Here is a 13830-nt window from a genome sequence, read left to right on the forward strand (position 1 = left end):
TAGTGAAAAACTCTGACATCGGTCAACACTCCTTTGCGGGACTTGAAGACCCAATGGATTCACACCGAATTAATTGTCCAGGATGTGATCCGAGTGTCCATGAAAACTATCCAAGTGCTTTGTCAAAGAGTACTGAAAAGGGAGGTGTGTGAATCCAAGAATTGATTAAGGAGTTGGGGGTGGACAGAACGTTGTCTGAGACAACTTCCTACCAGACCAGTAGGAAGATGAAGGAGAGGTCTTCTGGCCCCTGGCCAATCGTTAGCTCGCCATCCTTAAACCCTTAAAGGGTCACCTGGCCAATTCCAGCTTCTGTATGGTGTATGATGACCCTACAAGGCTCCAGCTCACAGTTGTCTGTGTCTGCAACAGCTCTGTCACTTGGATTTCCCCCACATGTCTGCAGGGAGGAAGCCAGTGCAGGTCTTTGATCATGTGATCAACGTCACATGACTTAGGCATGGTGCATTAAATGACAGAAGAGTGTAGGAATTCACCATAACTTGGTAAAACACTGGGCTACAATAGGGTATATGGGAAGGCAGTGAGGACGCACGGTCCTTACTAAATACCTGCTGAAGGTCACGGTACTCTGAGGGGACTTCCGTCAGATTGGGTGGCTCTTGTGGTGGACTCCTGGGTTCTCTGACGGGAAGGGGAGCTGAGAGGAGGCAGTGAGATAAGCAAAATGGGCTCCAGGCAGCGATAGACACTGTCCTCCAATCAAGGTGGGGATTATGATTGATCAACCATTCGTGGCCCAGGACTACGGGAGACTGTGGAGAAGGAAAAATGAAAAAAACTCACTACTTCGTGATGATTTCCAGAAACCAACAGATTTACCAGAGCTGTGCGATGGGTTATGGTGGTGAGAGCACTCCCGTCCAGTGATGAGACCTTTATGGGTGATGGGAGTAGAACAGTGGGGATGTTTAGTTGCTGAATGACTACTTGATCCAAAATGTTCCTCTCACAGCCTGAGTCTAACAGAGCATCTGCAGAAAAAGTCTTGTGATTAAAGGTGACAGAATAGGATAAGGAAAATCGGGAGTTTGGGCAATTTGCATTCCCACCCACCAGTAATCCCGGTTCTACTGGTGGGCGATGGCTTTTGGCCGAACCGGACAGGTAGGGATAAAATGGCCCGACTGACCACAATACAGGCATAGACCTGAGAAGCAACGCCTCTGTTTCTCCTCAGGAGACAGTTGAGCTCTTCCGATCTGCATCGGTTCCTCTGATCCTGTAGGGTGGGAGGTTTGTTGTGGAGTTTGGTGGACACGTTGAGAGGAAAATGTAACCGGCGGAGGTCTGAATAGGTTGTTCTGTATCTCTCCTTAAGACACTTCTCGATGTTGGTGGCCAGGGTGATAAGAGCTTCAAGGTTCTCTGGTTCCAGACAAAAAGCTAATTGATCCTTGATGCGCTTGGATAGGGCCTGAGAGAAAGTGGCTTTAAGGGAGGCCTCGTCTAATGTGGAAATTGAAGTGAGGGTTCGGAACTCAATAGCGAACTCAGAAATGGATTGTTTACCCTGTTGCAGATTCCAAATACATTATGCTAATTCCACCGGAGATTCGGTGGAATCGAACAACTGCTTGAATTCAGTCAAAAATTCTGAGAGGGGGCCGCTTAGAAAATTAGGCTGGCGACTCTTGGCCTCAGCCCACTGTAAGGCTTTACCCCTGAACAAACCAACCATAAATGAAATTTTTAGTGAATCATTACAAAAAGTCTCTGGGGAACGATTAAAAGCTAACTGGCATAATAATAAAAAAATTACGGCATGTACCTGGTTCGCCAGAAAAAGTTTCGGGTTGAGGAGATTCGACAACCCGGAAACCGAACCCAGGTGGAGGAACTGGAAGTGATGACTGGGATGGGACTGCGGAAGTGGCGGTAGACAGAGGTGTAGTACAGATCATGTCATTCATCTGGCGAAGCGCGGAGTCAAGCTGAAACAGACACTGATTAGTGGCGGATAATTGGTTAAGGACGGCTTCTATAGATTTTTCGTGTTTGGCAAGAGTGTTAGCGATGGCTGGCGGAAGTGATTCTTCCATGGGGGTGGACTTTTGGCCAGTTGATTCTGTCATTTTGGGAATATGTTTAACCGAGGACATGAAATAATCACAAGTGGAGACGAGGATGAGTAAAGTTACAAATACATTTATTAAAGAACGTATTGTAAACATAAAGTGCTGCTCCAAACGAGAACAGGAGGGACAGAGATCTGGAACGAAAGAACAAACTGGGATTAAAATCACAAACAAAACCCTGGAACCAGAGAACCAAAACAGGAATGGCTTTGGAGAGTTTTCTCTTACTGGGAAAGTTTAAATCCTTGGTGAGGCTGGGCTGGGTAGTTGAAGCCAAGCGGGGATAGACAGGACACAGAGGCTGAGGATCCAGGCTGAGATGAGTGAACAGGTTGTGTGGCAGAAAGTGAGGCAGGTATTGCTGTAGATCCGGAGGAGGTTGGTAGGCAGGCTGAAAATGGGTAGGGTGACAGGCGAGCAGCAGAGAGCGAGGAGACCAAGGGACGGTGAGCGACGTGATGTAGAAATAAACTCCAGGCGGTGGTGAGTAATTCTGAGTGACAGATGAGTAGAATCATTCAAAATACAAAACCAGGGCAGACAGGAACGGACTGACTAGCATAAATACAGAATATCAAAAACTAAATTTGAGACAGACTAGTGTTACCCAAGATGCGAGTAACAACCGGCACTGGAGTTGTGTCACACCGCTCCTTAAGTACCCCTGGTCCTCTGATCAGGGAGATCAGGAGCAGCTGGCTCTCTGACACGCCCACCTGAAACACAAACTGGAAACAACTGTTGTGCATTATGTGAACTGATTAGTGAGCGGGGCAGACACCTCCAGGCTGAGAAAAACTCCTCAGTGGTATTGAGGAAGGGGAAATAAGGTGGAAGGTATAAAATAGAAAACCTTGGGTGGTCCTGAAACCACTCATACACCTTGGTAGCCTTGTGGAAATTTACTTTTATGCTGCAGTCCCTGATTGCAAATTGCTCGCCAGACCCGAAAGTTTAGAGATTTGAATATTTGTGTGTTGTTGATTGAAGCTTTGAGAATTTATGTGAAAAGTTTGTGTAAACCTGAAAATTGTGTGTTGTGTTTTGACAGCAAGGTAATGTGAAATTGACATCAGAGTGTAATAGAGGAAAATCAGAGTTCTAATATGATAAGGAAATCTTAAGTAGTGATAAATTGAGTCAAGCAACTGGGAACAGAAGTAGAGGTTGTGAAAAATGTGCCTCATTTTTGCTTTCTGAGTTTTAGCAATCGAAAAAAACTGTAAAGGTAAAAAAAATTATTAAAATAAATGATGTCAGACATTGTGGTTCAAAACCAATGGCTCTGTTTTTGTTTGGTTCCCCAACTGTTAAGGTTTTGGTTTTCTCTTAGTATTCAATTCTTTTTTTTTCTTCCTTCCACTGAATTTAATCCTTTGTTGTCAGGTTTTTTTTAATAGTTCTTTCCTTTTTCTTTCTAGTTACATTTTAGATTAGTTTCAGTTACCTGCTCTGCTTCTCCCCTCCTCTCCCAGCGCTCCAACAAGACTCCCTCTACCCGCCCAGATGTCACACATTCCCTTCTTGCCAGTCCCCCTCCCCCGCCCACAGTGGCTAAAGCGATTGCTTAGTGCGTTTGAAAAGACCGTTGAAGAATGGAATAAATTGTCTGAGAAAATTCCATGTGAATGTCTACCTGCAAAAAGCCCATCGTTAATTTACTGCCGTGCATGACTAAAGGGAAGCCATGAGCTCTCCATGGGGGGTAATGCTGCGCCAGCTACTGGGTTTTATTTAGTTATTTTTTCCCCCCGCAGGGTAACTTTTCAATACAAGGCCACGAGGCACACATCAAATTTATGAAGCATGTAGGGGGGAAACATACTTTTGTCACTGCTTATTTTACTGTTCAACTTACCACTAACAACAAATAGGCTTAAGACTGAAGACTCAAAACCAGTACCTCCTCGTCTCTGTCTGACTGACTTGCTTCAGCTTTGCCTCTAGTGTGCTGACGGTGACTCCACCCACCGGGGAGTTGAGCCACATAACATGAGTCCATAAAGCGCCATCTGCTGGATAGTTTGTGCAATTGTGCAAAAAATATATCGTCCCCCTTTTTAACCGATAGCCGATACTGTTAATGACCCCAATATCAGCCGATAATAGCGGCTGGCTGATATATCAGTCGGGCCCTAGTATGTACATGCACTATAGTGCAACGGATTAATAATTTATGACCAATGCTAATAAATTTAATAATACATTAATTTGCTACACGTTTCAATGTTCATTTTTTAAACTGTGCTTTTTTTCCCTCGGTTAGGAGTTGGTGCAGCAGAACAGACCTGGAGCTAAGAATGGATGGATCGATTTTTCCCTCATGGATTATTAGTTGTTTGGCGGTTGTTATAAATATATTGATTAAAACAAATACTACATCTCAATAAGTCATTCTAGTCTCATGAATTAAAAACTGTTGGGTTTTTAAGATATGAACACGAGGCTTGTTTTGACTTAAAATTGCTATTGAAAATGAAAAGAAACATGGAAATTAAGTAAAATTAAAGCTGCAAGCAGCGTCGTTCGGCCCTCGCAGCTCCGCGCCGCTCCGGCCCGGCCGGCAGCCCGGGGCACCAGGCTACATCTGCGAAACAGAAACGTCGACCACCCCGACACCAGAAACTGCTAACGGCCAACTCGTCCGCACCTCACCCTGACTCAGCATCCCCTTTGAGCCCACCATTATATTTTATGTCTCACCACTAGGGAATCCTCTATCTTTACCACACTGGTGGTGTGATGACAGTGACCAACTTTAATGCTATTCTGACCATGTTTTTTAAAGTTATCGAAGGATAACGTTATGTAGGGGGCGCTGTGACCAACTACAGAAAAGTCCCATTGAGGTCAGCTTTGGTGACATTATAAAACATTCACCAACCGTTTGTGCGTCATTGGCTAAAGGGCATGATTGTTCATTGCCATGTTCAGTTTCAGGCAAATCGGAGGCCGTTTCTGGAAGATACAGTCAAATGTAAGGTCATGGCGTCATGCCAGCATTCACCATGGCATCAAAGCCCCTCCCTTTCTGGAAAGCTATCAGATCTGAATGGTCATTACAACATCATGAAGACAGTGTATGACCTTAGTGTCATGTTCACTAAATTAGAGGGGACAAATATGGGCATTTCACCATAAAACAATAGACTTCCTGTTGTCAGGGGGCGGGGCTTAGGTGATGTCAGCTGTCCACAATGTCGTTGTCTTGAGATGTGGTCAGTGATCACACAGATAAAGTTTGAAATAGATCTGATCATGCACTTGGGAGTTATTAAATCAAGTAATGTAATGGCAACAGGTTAAAGTTTGAGGCTTAGCCACGCCCACACCTTTCAACTTTTGAAAAATCCGACGGTTGACTTTTTTCCTCTATGTCTTAAGAGTATATAGCAGAAGTTTGAAGGAGATTGGTGAAAAGGATGATGGAGCATCACTCTCCAAACAACGTGTGCGAAAACCACCAAATTGAGTACTTGGACCAAAATGGCTGACTTCCTGTGCAACTTTGCGCTTGGCTCCAAGAGACTTTTTTTTAAGTCCTGAGACTCGACATTACTGTACCAAATTTCGTAATCCTCAGTCAAAGCATGGCTTGGGGCTGACAGTTTTAATTGCTCTAGGGGGCGCTATTTAAGAAAATAGGCCACGCCCACAAATTTCAGCTGTCTATTTCTCTTAAGGGTGAGACTAGGATCACTCACCAGAAGTTTTGTAGCAATATCAGGATAACTGAAGAAATGAGAGGCAAACGTATTTCCATGGCGTGATGGAGCGCTTCGCAGCGCTTTCGCTGCTCGGGCCTAATGATTCTGTGTAAATCTTGTTCAAGTAGGATGAACCATAATGACATTTCCTGGAAGATTCTTTAAGCTATATTAGAATAAACAGTTTTATTGCATCTGCTGGAATGGGAGCTGCAGTTGTTCTATTCTGTTAGATGAGTGGAACGTTGCAGGGTGGCCTGGTAGGAGGGATGCTCTGGAGGATGCATACCCTAAATTTGAACACAGCTTGTATATATACACACACACAAAGCGCCCACTAGTAGCACTAGTGGCGCTTAAGCTCCTACTAGTACTATTAGTGGCTGCAAAGCGCCCACTAGTGGCACTTAAGTTCCCAGTAGTACTACTAGTGGCCTTAAAGTGCCCACTAGTACTACTAGTGGCCTTAAAGTGCCCACTAGTGCTACTAGTGGCCTTAAAGCACCCACTAGTGCTACTAGTGGCCGGAAAGCGCCCACTAGTAGCGCTAGTGGCGCTTAAGCTCCCACTAGTACTACTAGTGGCCACAAAGGGCCCTCTAGTGGCACTTAAGCTCCCACTAGTACTAGTAGTGGCTGCAAAGTATCCACTAGTAGCACTAGTGGCATTTAAGCTCCCACTAGTACTAGTGGCTGCAAATCGCCCACTAGTAGCACCAGTGGCGTTTAAGCACCCACTAGTGCTACTAGTGGACGTTTAGAGGCCTAGTGGGCACCAAATGTGTATTTTAATTCTTTAGCACAATAAATGATTATGAAACAGGCATACAGTTCAATGTAAATGTCAAAAACTTCGTATAATCAATGAACAATCATTGTAGGTTATGTAAAAATGTACACCGGTTACAATTTCATTTTTCTCTTTCTCATTCAGCACTATAGCTGTTTTTTCTTGTGCTTAAAATTATGACAAACAGATGCCTATAAAATATTAATCAACTTCCTCTCTGATCTATAATTGTATGACTTACTTCAACATTATATATTATATATAACAGTTGTTTTTAACTATATTATTAATTAGTATTATTGTTATTGCGAACAACAACAACAGTGAAAGTTCATCAGATTTTATTGGGTTAAATTTTGGCCAGGTGCAATTTTTCCTGAAGAGCCAATAGGAAGAAACTTCAGTTCATACTGTCCACTCCTCCTAATTAGCATTTAATTGAATTATTTTAACTTGTGCTACTAGTGGACAGTTTAGGCCCTAACTTGTCATACTAGTACACTTTTGTCTTCATTAGTAGCACTCGTAAGATCCTAAATACCCCAACTAGTGTTAGTTGTGGTTGCTCTGGCTCTTATAAGTCGTACTAGTGAAAGCCAAAAAGTCCACTTGTAGTACTAGTGGGGTGTGTTTAAGCTTACTAGTTCCACTAGTAAGGTCCAAAATGTCCACTAGTACCACCAGTGGACATTTTGGCTTTCACTAGTATTACTAGTGAGCCTCGTTGCTGTTACTAGTAGTACTAGTAAGGGAAAACACACCCCACTATTACTACTAGTGGACATTTCGTCTTACTAGTAGTACTAGTGAGGTCAAAACTGCCTTACTGGTGCTACTAGTGGACATTTTGGCGATACTAGTAGGGTTCAGGAGGCTACTAGTGTGTGACACATGCCTACTTGTTAGGTCCAGTAGTGTCACTAGTGGAGAACAGCAGTTTAGTAGTAAGGTTGATTGCATACTAGTAGGTGAAAAGTGGCACTAGTAGGGAAAATAACGTTACATGTAGGACACAGTCATTATACTAGTGCACCCAAGTCGTAATACTAGCAGATTGTCTTACTATGACAAAGTTAAGTTGGATATCCCGGATATCACAGATATGTAATAAATGCTCAAAACGCTTCAAAGGCACACCCCAGCAAACAGCAAAATACAGTGCAGAGCTTTTATCTAACAACAACACAACTTCAGGCGAAATAAAAATTAAAAGTTTGACCAAAATGCAAAACCATTAACCACACGTGTCTGCAGCACAACACCATTCACACAGTTTATGAGAAAAAATAGAATGGGGGCCTGACTGCTCTTTAATGAGGAGTCAGATCACTGACCATCTCAGAAATCAGAAACCAAATGAGGAAAGAAAGTTAGTTTGAGAGCTCTCAGAAACAAAGTTATGGCCAGCGAGACAAGGATAACAAAAATTATAAGTACTATAATAATATAACAGCGTTCATACATCCATCCCTACAAAATCTCAACCCCATCCACATAAAATGGCTTATCACCCTGACGTCCTTCAACTTCACACCTCAACCTCCCATTTTAAACTTCCCACAACTTCCCATTCCGACCTCCTCAGGAACAAATGCCCCATTCCAGCCGCTCATCTTAACTTCTTATTTTGACTACACATAACACACTTTTTGACTCCTTCAGGAGTAAACACTTTAGTTTAGCCGTTTATTTAAATTTATTTAGAAGTAAACACTATTTTAGCTGTTTATTTCAACTTCTTTAGGAGTAAACACTTTATTCTAGCTGTTTAATTTAACGTCTGCATTTTTTCTCGTTACCTGTGATCATTTCAACTTAAAGTGAGAATTTTTGGTTAGCTTTTTTCCGTAGTGAACCACGTCACTTTCCCCCCACTTACTCCTCGTTTAACCTCGTGAGCGGAACGCCATCACAGAGCTCACAAGTGGGCGGGACGCCATCCGGACCCCACTGGAGATCAACCGTGAACTGGGACGACACCCAGCTTCACCGGAGATCAACAAAACCTTTTCACTGAGGAGAGAAACAACCTTCAGGCCCTCCGAGAACGGGACGCAACCACAGGCTTCATCAGAGATCAACCACGGGCCCTCCGTGAGCTGGGACGCCACCTCAGACCTCACCGGAGTAACAACAGGCCCCCAGCCTTTTATTTAACGGACTTTGTCAAAGTCAAGTCAAAGTCAGTTTTATTGTCAATTCTGCCACATGTACAGGACATACAGAGAATTGAAATTACGTTACTCTCAAACTCTCACTAGATAGAAAATAAACATTTAGTATAAAAAGAGTAACCAAGTTCAGAGAGACTGTGGGGGAAAAGAGAGGAGAGGGGGGAGAGCCGGGAGGGAGTTTAGCTTCCTAAATGCCTGATGGATAAAGCTATCCTTCAGTCTGTTGGTCCTGGCCTTGAGACTCTGCAGTCTCCTCCCTGACGACAGCAGCTCGAAGAGGCTTTACATTGGGTGAGTGGGATCAGCCGCAATGCGAAGGGTCTTTTTTGTGAGGCGGGTGCTGTAAATGTCTGGTAGGGAGGGGAGAAAGACCCCAATGGTCTTCTCTGCTGCTCTCAGTATACGTTGGAGGGTTTTAATGCAGGAAACGTTGCAGGCTCCAAACCACACAGTGATGCCGCACAACAAGATGCTCTCGATGGTGCCTCTGTAGAAAGTGTACAGGATGGGGGCTGGTGCACTTGCTCTTAGTTTGCGGAGGAAGAAGAGAAGCTGCTGTGATTTCCTAGCCAGTGCTATGGTGTTGTTCGTCCAGGAGAGCTCCTCTGTAATGTGCACACCCAGGAACTTGGTGCTGCTCACTCTCTCCACAGACATACTGTCAATGGTCAGAGGAGCGTGCTGAGTGTGTGCTCTCCTGAAGTCCACAACAATCTCCTTGGTCTTCACCACATTTAGAGAGAGGTTGCACACCATGTGGTAAGGCGGCTCACCTCGTTCCTGTAGTCGGTCTCATCCCCGTGGTTTATGAGACCCACCACCGTTGTGTCATCTGCAAACTTGATGAAGAGGTTAGAGCTGTGTAATGGTGTACAGTCGTGGGTCAGCAGAGTGAAGAGGAGAGGGCTCAGCACACATCCCTGAGGGGCCCCCGTGTTTGAAATGATGGTGCTGGATGTGTTTCTGCTGACCTGTACTGCTTGTGGTCTTCCAGTGAGGAAGTCCAACAGCCAGTTACAGAGTAAGGTGTTGAGACCCAGCTGGACCAGTTTTTGAGTAAGCTGTTGGGGGATGATGGTGTTGAATGCTGAACTAAAGTCTACGAACAGCATTCGGACATATGAGTCTTTTTTGTCCAGATGTGTGAGTGCTGCGTGGAGTGCAGTGGAGATGGCGTCATCGGTCGAGCGTTTGGGCCGGTATGCAAACTGGAAGGGGTCCAGGCAGGGGGGCAGAACAGACTTGATGTGTTGCATGACTAACCGTTTGAAGCACTTCATAAGGATGGGAGTAAGTGCAACAGGACGGTAGTCATTAAAGCAGGAGGGAGATGATGTTTTTGGGACCAGAATAATTGATGTGGCTTTAAAGCATGTGGGGAAGACAGCCTGGATAAGTGATGTGTTGAAGATGTCTGTGAAGACATCAGTTAATTCCACTGCACAGTCTCTCAGTGCCCGGCCAGGAATATTATCAGGACCCGGAGCTTTACGTGCATTGATCCTGCTAAGGGATCTCCTTTCGCTGTCCGAGGACAGAGTCATCACCTGGTCACCAGGAGGAAGTGGAATCTTCTGTGCAGTGGTACCGTTTTGCACTTCAAAGCGAGCAAAAAAGGTGTTCAGCTCATTCAGCAGGGAGATGGTGCTATCACAGGTCCGTGGAGGGGGCTTGTAATCTATGATGGTCTGAATGCCCCGCCACAAGCTTCGTGTGTCTCTGCTGTCTTTGAAGTGTTGGGATATTTTCCTGGAGTACTGTCTCTTAGCCTCTCTGATGCCACGGGAAAGGTTGGCCCTAGCTGTCCTCAGGCTCATCTCGTCTCCTTTCCTGAATGCAATATCCCGCTCCTTCAGCAGCCTGTGGACCTCTCGTCATCCATGGTTTTTGATTTGCACGGACAGTTATGGTTTTAGTTATTGTTACATCCTCAATGCATTTATTTATGTAGGCTGTAACAGTCTCTGCGTACTCCTGGAGATTAGTGGTGTTATTGTAGGTGGCAGCCTGCTTAAACATGTTCCAGTCCGTGGAGCTAAAACAGTTCTGTAAAGCCTCTGAAGACCCCTCAGGCCATACTTGTATTTGCTGACAAACCGGTTTGGTGACTTTAACGAGCGGTCTGTAAGCAGGCATTAGCATGACAGTAATGTGGTCTGAGGCACTAAGGTGGGGGAGGGGGAAAGCTTTGTAATCTCCACTCTGGGTGGTGTAAACACAGTCCAGTGTGTTATTTTCTCTTGTTGGAAAGTCAATGTGTTGCTGTATTTTTGGAAACATGCACTTTAGGTCTGCATGGTTGAAATCCCCAGCCAAGATGAGAAAGGCATCAGGATGGGCTGTCTGCTGCTCGCTGATGCGCTGGTACAGTTCATTCAGTGCCTCACTCCTGTTGTTGTCATTGGAGGAGGGAGAGATGTACACAGCACACAGTAGTATGGCTGAGTATTCCCTTGGTAGATAGAATGGCCGACACTTAATAACCATAAGCTCCAGTACAGGCGAGCAGTGTTTGCAGACCGCGACAGCATCATGACACCAGGCGTCATTGATGTAAACACAGAGTCCACCCCTGCGGGCCTTACCTCTCCTGATGATATCTCTGTCAGCACGGTAGCAGGTTAGCTGGTCGAGCTGAATGGCACGGTCCGGGACACTGTCACTGAGCCATGTTTCCGTAAATATAAAAACACAACAGTCCTTTACATTCCTCTGAGATGAACGTAGTAATCGAATGTTGTCCAGTTTATTTCCTAGCGAGCGTACGTTGGCCAGGACGATGAAGGGGATAGCGGGTTTATGTGGGCTAGCTACTAGCCTAGCTCAGATGTTGCAGAGCTTTCCCCTCTTCTGCTTCCTCTCACGCCGCTTGAGGCCCCTCCATTGTGGGCGGGGAGCTGGAGTGGCAGTCGGTGATTGAATAGTCCTCCGGAGCAGACCCAGATTTCTCAGCTCTACGGGGACCACAGAGTTTAACTTAAAAACGTTGTTCCTGCCGATGTCGAGCACAGATGTTCGGTCGTATACACGCTTGCAGACAGAAAGACGTGACATGGACATACCGAGAAAAAATAAAAAAATAAAGTTCGGTAGCGAGAGAGAGAGAAGCCGCTGCGTATGCACGCACCGCGAGGAAGGTCTCACGTCTCGTTTCACCATTAAACTGAGTAGCTGACCAATCACTGGCTCACTTTGATTAGGTGTAAAAGGAACATTGTACTCATTGACACCCCCCCCCCCCCCCCCCCCCCCCCGGACGTGTGGATCAAACCGAGCCATACGTAGGAGCGGAAACGCTGGGGGACAACACCGGAGCAGCTGGCCTGTGGGACAATTGAAGCCCCGGGACTTTAAAGTCGGAGCTACCGCAGCACTTCGACAAAATCCCTTAGTGGCCCCTCTATGCCAAGTCACGGCACCTAAATGTTGCGGATTTTTAAATCCTGAAATGAACCACACACAGGAGAGACATCAGTAGGTTTTCTACACTGTGAGGAGACAGCGGAGAGCAACCAGCCAAAAGCCTGTCCAAGGCCCTTGTCCGATTAACTCTGGCGTGTTCTCTTTCTTCAGCTGGTTTTATTGAAACACAGGCAAACAGACAAAGGATGATCATCACTGTCCACACTTAAACAATAACACTGTTTTCTATCTAAGGCGGGACCTTCCAATAAGGAAGTCTCAAGTTACAGGGGTGGCTGCTAGCTTCCCTGTTGCCTAAGCAGAGCATTCCAGAAAGGAAGTCTTAATTTATGACTGACAGTCAGAAACTCCGTAACCATGATTAACTGTTGGGCAGGCTACTTCCCAACCCCCATGCAGACAAACATCAGGGCTTATCAGCCGCATTCCACAGTAATAGAAAGAAGGATGTTACGTCCCCGACATGAGATGTTTAAAAGTGTGAAGGATGGGGAGAACATAAGAACGGGCGGCGGAGTTTAAAATGGGTTTATTTGTACAAAAGGTATTAAAACACGAGCAAAACTGATTTCTCTAAAAGGTTAACAGTACAAAGCACATTATCAACTATAAAACACCTGGGAAAATCTTATTTTAAAAGCTTTACCACAACGGAAGGTGTTTAAAACCGAGGTCAGTAAAATAGCCAAAGACAAAGTTAACCTTAAAACCCACACACACAAAAGATCCCACTGGATCGTTCACAATTTCTCCTTAAGAGTTAAAAATTACAAAAGTTCCAAAACTCAAACGAACAGGGGTTAAAACTACACAAACCCAGGAGGACAGCAGAACCCCTGCACTGCTGCCTCCCAGACTACTGAAGGCACAGCCCTTTTATGCAGGCGTTTGCTCATTAGGTTGATTCCTCTCAGCTGTGCTCCTCAGCAGCCTGGGAGAGAGGAGGAGGAGGAGCGGTGTCAGGCTGATTCACTACAGATGGGTGAATTTGGTTGCTTCTCTCCACTGGTCAGGCTGGCAGCCGTAACACCCCCACACATAAACAAGAAAAAGGATAAAAGTTAGTAACACCACAACACCAACTTTTAAAACTTTTTCTTAAAAACACTGGAGGACGAGGGGGGGGCGACAAAGACACTCTGAAGACTCTCAAGGGCGAAGGGGGGCATCGAAGACTCTCAAGGGCGAAGGGGGGCATCGAAGACTCTCAAGGGCGAAGGGGGGCATCGAAGACTCTCAAGGGCGAAGGGGGGCATCGAAGACTCTCAAGGGCGAAGGGGGGCATCGAAGACTCTCAAGGGCGAAGGGGGGCATCGAAGACTCTCAAGGGCGAAGGGGGGCATCGAAGACTCTCAAGGGCGAAGGGGGGCATCGAAGACTCTCAAGGGCGAAGGGGGGCATCGAAGACTCTCAAGGGCGAAGGGGGGCATCGAAGACTCTCAAGGGCGAAGGGGGGCATCGAAGACTCTCAAGGGCGAAGGGGGGCATCGAAGACTCTCAAGGGCGAAGGGGGGCATCGAAGACTCTCAAGGGCGAAGGGGGGCATCGAAGACTCTCAAGGGCGAAGGGGGGCATCGAAGACTCTCAAGGGCGAAGGGGGGCATCGAAGACTCTCAAGGGCGAAGGGGGGCATCGAAG

The sequence above is a fragment of the Nothobranchius furzeri genome, chromosome 7 (genome assembly GCF_043380555.1).
Source record: "Nothobranchius furzeri strain GRZ-AD chromosome 7, NfurGRZ-RIMD1, whole genome shotgun sequence".
Classification (NCBI taxonomy): Eukaryota; Metazoa; Chordata; class Actinopteri; order Cyprinodontiformes; family Nothobranchiidae; genus Nothobranchius; species Nothobranchius furzeri.